This window comes from Nanorana parkeri, unplaced genomic scaffold (assembly GCF_000935625.1).
Source record: "Nanorana parkeri isolate BGI_ZX_2015 unplaced genomic scaffold, ASM93562v1 scaffold538, whole genome shotgun sequence".
Lineage (NCBI taxonomy): Eukaryota > Metazoa > Chordata > Amphibia > Anura > Dicroglossidae > Nanorana > Nanorana parkeri.
In genome coordinates this window covers 251,648-259,735 of record NW_017306806.1, presented here as the reverse complement: position 1 = coordinate 259,735, position 8,088 = coordinate 251,648, and positions in this window count along the sequence as shown.

Sequence of the window (8,088 nt, the reverse complement as noted above, 5' to 3'; positions counted from 1 at the left end):
TTTATTCTTTACATACAATCAGGATGCTGATGGCTGGCAAAAAGTGGACCCAGGACTGGAGGCTTCATTTTGCCCAAACTCTACAAAGCCTACAATAACTGTCCCAGGATATGTGCTTATTTCCTATGGAAACCTACCAAATTAAAGCCCCATGCATCCCAAAAAACATATGCTAGAAAAGACTACAAATACTAAAAAAAATAGGGAGCAGAACCAGGACATCTCCACAAGAAAAAAATGCACTGGCACACATGAGATTTAGTTTACTGTTAAGGGTTTCAGGATTTTAGACACAAAACCATGCATATTTCTGTTTTAGTATAAACATCTTTTAAAGAAAGATCCCATCTTTTCCTGGACAGATAAAAAAGTAAGCAGTGCATTTCTTCTGAAGCTGAATATGAACTTCAAATGGCTAAAAAAAAACTTGCTGAGGTTTCTAGCAATGACACAGAAATCAGCAATTGGCAACCAGTCCTAACTGCACAGCTTGGTGTATGAAGGCATAGCACAGCAAGACATAAAATAACGCTCCATTATAGAAAGGGTTCAAATAAAAAAAGAAATCAATAAAAGAGAACAGATTAATATACACTTGAAATACAGCATCTAACATGGTTATTCACTAAAGGGAGAACAACCTAGGAAAATATAGCTGATTCTCCAATGCAGTTCACTTTCCAGTTCAGCTATGTTGTCCTAGATTGTTCACTTCTACTGCCTTCTCCAAACTATTCACCCTTTTGTGAACAATCCTGTAAATGTCTGACTTCCCAAAGTATTTCTCATTCTGTTAGCCAGCTTTGAGATTGATAATATCACTATTCCTTCTTTTAGCCTTTTCAGCAACTATATCATTCCATGATGAATCCCCAGTGCAATGACATTAATTCAATGTCTAATGAGCTGGCACGTGATGCAAGAAGCCGCAAAGTTACAACAGGAAATAGGAATAGGGGCAGGAGTGTGTGAATCACAAGACTGACTCAACAGAACTAAACATCTCATATATATGTTTTTAAATGGACCCAAGAACAAATTCATATAATAGAAATACATACAAGGTTGTTCATAAATCCTTTCACAATATTAATAAAATATAAAAAGAACATATAGCATAATTATCTAGGACTTTATTGTTAACTTAGTACTGGTTAATCTGTTTATTATTGACATTGGGGGAGGGGATGGGGAGCTATGTTTCTGTGTTTGCTGATGATACAAATATTGCCCGGGTAATAAATACAACATTAGACATAACAATATTACCGGAGTACCTGGATAAAAAAGGGGAGTGGGCAACTACATGGCAGATGAGGTTTAATGTTGAAAAATGTAACGATGGGGGGTCATTGTTGGCTGCAGATTAAATAATAACATTCAATGCCAGGCTGCAGCAAACAAAGCTAGCAGACTACTGTCATGCATCAAAAAAGAAATGTACACTAGAGACAACGCAATACTTTTGCCACTCTACAAAACACTGGTTCATCCTCATCTTGAGTATGTGGTTCAATTTTGATCACCAGTCCACAGAAAGAGTGCCCTTGAACTGGATATAGTCCAGATAAGAGGAACACAACTGATAAAGGGGCTGGAAGACCTAAGCTATGAGGAAAGATTGCAAAATTGAAAGCGGACCTTTACCCTCTGTGGCATTGTGTGGCAATACCACTGTGTTTAAGTGGCCTCAAAGTAACCCAGGATTCTCAGCCAGAGGGGCTGAGTGGCTCCAGGAATAAATTAGTTGTACCAGGAAAGGACTTCCTTTTCAGTCCTTTCATTGTTTTCTGGATCCTAGTCAGGATCCTGGAGCCAGGAGATTTCTTAGAGCTCTGGGTGGGACGAAATCTCCATTCCATGGGTCCATGCCTTAATAGTGATTGTGCACCTGTGTAAATCCCTCATAAGGAGGGTGCTGGGATGTGTTCAGGGCCCCACCTGGGAGACAGGAGATTACCACCTGGGAGTCAGTGTGGAGGCCAGTGCAGCAGGGAGCTGCAGGATAGCACAGTATTGAGGTTGTCTGGAGGAACCAGACCGTGGCCCTGCGGATTGAGGCCGGAGCAGTAGTGCTGCAATAGAAAACTTGTGAAAAAATGGGACACCGTGAGTGTGTGAGGCAACTTGGTGATTGGTGAGCCAATATATGTGGATTCTGCTGAAGACAAGCTTTCTTTATGTTGGGATTTCTGATTACCAACTGTTAAAAGAAAAAAAATACTTTTTGTTGATGGATAAACGCTGTGCGAGTGCTCTGTGAGCTCCCCAACATTACACCCCTTTGACTACAAATCTCATCAGCATACATCTCTGCATACTGTTATGAAATCATCTTGCATTCTTTAGCTAAACAAACACATTTTTCTTTTACTTACAATTTCTTTTTTTCCACTTCCTGGTTCACTTTGGCACACAAGATGGGTTGCATCCTGGAAAGGTTACATCAGCAGAGCATTGCTGGGAAATCTCATCTGTAATCTAATGAGATCTCAGGGAAAGGCATTTTCTTCCACTGAGATAATGTACATGGTCACATGTCCTAGTCACATGTGCCAGAGTTCCAGGAAGAAAAGGGAGATCTAGTGACCTGCCCTTAGTTAAAATGGCCATTGTAAGAAGGCTGGGGAAGATAAGCAAAAAATAAAAAGCCAGCAATCATCTAGAAGTATGTGCTTGTAGATTGTCTAAACATTTCTAAAGGTGCCTTTGTTGTAATTTTAAAGATATGGATAAAGTTCCTCTTTAAACTTGTTTACTCTAGAAATGAGGCGATTAAGAGGGGATATGATTTTAATGTACAAACTGTTTAATAGTGATGGTAATATCAGTAATAACATTCTTACTGTAAACTCACTAAAGAAGACAAGAGGCCACCACCAAAATTGGAGAAGAATGTTTTAGCCACAAAAGGCAAAGGGGATTATTTTCTGTTAGAGCAGTATAGTTGTGGAACTTACTTCCACAAGCAGTGGTATCAGAAGAAAGTACAGAGTCATTCAAAAATTGTTTGGATGTTTTTCCCAGAGAACATTACATACAGGGGTACAGGTACTCTTAATGATTGGTACACACACACACACACACACACACGTTGAACTTGATGGGCCCGTGTCTTTATTCAAACTCAAATACTATGTAACTATGCAACTTTACCTGTGGTGACAACCTTTGTAGATTTACAGGGGCTGACTGAAAGTTAAGTCTGGGGGCCCACCTCAACAATAATTTACATTTCTCATCATGACACAGCAACAGTTTTCATCCAATAACATTGCCTGATACCACATCTTCACAGAAACTAACTATATTTTGTAATTTATGTATGACACACACAAGCAAATCTTTACAGACAAATTAATTCATTCAATTTCTAAATCTTTGTGCTCAGTGAACAACAACCAAGACATTCAGAGAAATGCAAAGAAACAAATGACTGGAAATATACACAAACATTAATTGGTCAAGCAAGTGTCACTAAGTATTATGGGGATAATGAACAATAGTACAGATCTGAAATCATTATATTACCCAGTCTTCAAGATCTTGACATTTGTTATGTAGTATTTAGAACACAATCATGCAACTATGTTTAGACAAATGATTCTGTCTGATTTCTACTGTACATCTCTGTGCTCAGTGAACAAAATTCAAGATGTATATAACAGCAAACAGAAAGCATGCTGGAAAACCACACAATCAGTAATTGGTCAAGCAAGTGTCGCTGCGTGTGATGAGGATGACCAGTAAATGTTCAAGCAAGTGTTGCTTGCTAGCTATGTAGAGCTCAGCAATGTCGAAAGAGTTATTGTGCTCTTTAACTCTACCCACAACATGTTCAGCTAATAAATAAATAAAATAGAGGTTTTTAAGCTATTTCAAATGCTGAATAAATCACTTACAATGGATGCTGTTCCTTGATGTGTAAAAGTTCTAGTTTCCTGAAGAATTAACTGTTTCTCTAAGTGCTGGCCCTGCTATCCTGTTTTAGACAGGCTCCTTCCCCTTGCAAGGTTCCTATGAAACCACTCGTTTGTGTGTTTGTAAGCAGTGTGTGTCTCTATAAACACACAGGCACAGCAAGGTAAGCTGCCCTCCACTCTAATGCATGTATTTTCTGATACTCTACTTCTGAACTAGCAATACCAAAGGAAAGTGATCAGCAAGATTTCATATTGTGCTCAAGATTATGAAGTTGTTTGTCTTCATAATTTTGTAATTATTTAAAGCTTTACTCCCAAAGCTAGGGGAACAGCAATGTGCTCCAAGCAGTACAATAAACAGTATACAATTTCTTTAATTGGTCTACAGTGGCACCAAAGATGGTACACAGTGCTCTTGGCTTACGCCACCATCTAGTATCACTCATTTTCTAAGTCTAAATAGATTTTCATGTCCATGATACTGAGAGAAGACCTTTTCAGTCCAAACAAAAGAGCCTTTGTATGAGAAAAAATAATTACTTCACAGGAGTGGCACACTGTGTGATATCACTAATCATCAAATTAAGAATGTAAGCATAGCAACATCTGTATACATAATTGTACATCATTCTTTTGATGTGGGCCTGTACTCGTTTATAGCTCCCACTCTAATTTTCAGCACCATCAAATGAGCATTCAATAATGTTAACGACACTCAAAGAAGACTTTTCCAACTGCTCTTTCAGAATACCAACCAGCCTTTCTTCAGAATACCAAACAGAAAAGCCTCTCCTGCACAGTTACCTCTTTGATATATCACATAATTATTCTGTATTGCTCTTTCACTGAAACATCCTGTACACTGTCCTTTTTACACTGAATTTAACAGGATTACTAACATCCTGGCTTATTTGCAGTTTGTCAGGCTGCCCATGATGGAGATCAAGCTATTGACTAAAGTTTTGCTTAACAATGTTACCAGACTATCTCTCCAGACTACCTCTCCCTTTACTACTGGGGTGATTTACCTTCATTTTACTGCTTGTGGTCCAAACCTTTTCTACATGCTTGTGGACATTGTTATCATATTTGCTAAGATGCAAAACAAGCAAAACAAGCAGGTTACATAAGGTATGAGAAGCTCCAACCTTCCCTTTGATGTACTGTTGTCCTTTTGCTTTTTTCTCAAGCTAACATTAATTAAGGTTTAATATCTATGCTGTTTCTTGCAGACAGATTATTCATGTTCCCTGATATGTGCATATACATGCACTTTTCCAACTTTACAACCACTAATGAATTGAATTGGCCTGTTAGTACTGAAAGCCATTCAAGTTCAGCAAAACAATTCTTGTGTTTCTACACAAAAGGAAAGTCAATTTCTTTGTGATGTGCAAGCACAAAGTGAAAGTAGACTTTACGTCCTTGGAAATGTAAGACATTTGTTGATGGCTGAATAGGGTTCTTTCCTGAAGTATAATTTATTAGTTGTACAGGATCTGACACCGCAAATGGCTTACTCTTAGATGCAGAAGGAGTGTCAAATTTGGATTTTGCAGCTGAAGGTGCATTAACAGATTCCAAACTTGCAGAAGGCAAATGCATATCTGACCACAAATTTACAGATTCTGCATATGTGGAAAACAAATCTTGAACATAGATTACAGACTAGGCAGGTGTGAAAGCCATAACAGAGCAGGGAATTACAGATTTACAGTGGTGCTCGAAGATCGCATAACTTTGCAGAAGAAAGCAGTTGCTACAGTTGTTTGAAGCATATCTGAACAAGAAGTAGGTTCATTGCATTCAGAATTACACTCTCATGTCTCCCTGTGTTATCACTTACAGTTTCACCTGCTCACTGACAGACAACCCTGACATTGTAGGTTGTGCAGAGTTAGAAATAGTACAACATTACTGCAAGCATATTTTTTTTGCTGACCAGGAGCTGACCTGCTTCAACTTGTTTGGTGGCATGTAATTAGTGTGGTAGCAGGTTTTTGGAAATGTTGGCACTTATCTCAAACAAGTCCTCAGAATTGTTAGATGACAAAGGACTTTGTTCTGTGTTGTATTTGGCTTGCTGCCTGTTGACCTGATGGAGCTTGGGTTCGGGGCATCAGTCATTTAGGAAACAAAATAAATGTAACATCTCTTGGCATGAGTTTGACAAATTTTTGGGCACGATGTAAGAAAAATGTGTGTGCATGCCTCCACACTGTCAACTTCTGGAGGATATATCTGTGTTAAATCTTTATTGGTGAACATTGACCTAGGGATGGCATCAGCAATGGGACAATGCTTCTGCAGGACATCACTGTGTTACATCTTGCTTGGTGCATGTTGACTTGGGGGTGGCTTCAGGAATGAGTCAGTGCTTCTGGGCTGGCTGGAGGATAGCACCTTGTTTAGGTTGTAAAACCTATGAAAAAAATAACATAAAACACTAGCTACAACATTTACAAAATTACATTTTAGTCAATTGGCCAAGCAGCAAATGTAAGGTATTTTAGTTATTCTGCAGGAAGTAGGTGCAGTTCCATGCTCTTTGACACATACAGCACAGGCTGCTTTATGACTGTGCTTGTAAGTCACATATTCAGTCTGCAAGTAATGCTCTTTTCTCATTTTCATATGCATCAGAGTAGTGCAGAGCCTGGCTGAATGGGTGAAAGAAAAGCCTTACTATATGGTGAAAGTGAGTAGCACCCAAAAATACTTTACTATTCTCACATAATACAGTTTTTAAATTTTTAGTAATTGAGTATTGAGACTATACTTAAAGGAGAACTATGGGGTCAGTGTTTTTCCCCATAGTTCTCCTTAGGGTAACGGGAGGACACAAACTAGCGTCCTCCCGTTACCCTAAGCTCAGTATACCGCGAGCTACAGCTCGCGGTATACTGAGACGCAGAGCCAGCATGAGTGACAGCTGGCTCTGCCTATCTAGAGACAGAGCCAGCTGTACCCGCCCCCTCCCCCAACCGTTCCGCCAGTCAGCGCTGGCAGATCGGAGCGGGGAGAGGGGAATCCAGCCCCTCCCCCTGTCACGGCAGAGAGGCGTGACAGGATCGAGAGGTGAGGCGAACCTGGTATGTGTTCGCTCACCTCCCGATCTACTGAGCCGACCTGTGACAGTCTCATTGTCACAGGTCGGCTAGAACTATGAGGTGAGTGGAAATCACTCATCTCTTAGTTCTCCTTTAAGGCTTTTATTGTTCACCTTCATGAAGAAGATGGCCGACCAAAAGTCACAAATCACAAAATTACCAGTCTGAAGTTGAGGTAATGACCTCCAAATAAATAATAGCATTGCATTCTAAGTCAGTCAATTATTGAGATTACTTTAGGTTTTTCTGCTTCAGTTGCTGAAGAAGATCACCTAAATTCCAAATCCTAGCATTACCAGTCCTGACATGACTGACTCCCCCCCCCCCCCCCAAAATAAATTATTTAATTCCTTACTGTGCCACAGGATACAGTTTGTTAATGTTTAGTCAATTGATTATTTAGATTACTTTAGATTACTTTAGGTTTTTCTGGTTCCCTTAAAAAAGATGGTTGCCTGCAAAAATCCCACAAAACTCACAGGACCAATTCAGTAGTGTGCAGCTGACGCCAAAATAAATGATATTATTCTTAGTGTGCCCCAGGATATAGTTTGTTAATTTTTTGGTAGCCAGTTCATAGATTATATTTTTGTTTTTCTTGTTCACTCATTCAAGAGAAGATGCCATGTTATATGTTCTTCCTTCCTGGGTGTCCAGCCAACACAGTCAGTCAGCTCAGTAGCACAGTTTGTTGCAGCTTCCAGGGCATACCTAAACTGGCTTTTTTTTTGCTCACCCTGCTGAGATTGCTGATGGGTGGAGAAGGTCAGATGGACTGACTGAATCTTTTTTTCATAACTCACATCACTGTCCTACAATGCCGGAGCATGCACGGTGGAAGATGGGGGGCTGTTGCAGTCAGACGCCAGTTGTCAATCCTTTTCTGACTACCTGAAGTTGCTGTGTAGTGATATCTTATGGGAATGACATGGCTGGGGGCCCAGGGGGTGGATCAATCAATAAATCAATCAATCATGCAGGCATGATATCAACTGGTAGAATGACAAACAGAAATAAGTCATTAATGGCCGACCCCCCCCCCCCCCAATCCAATT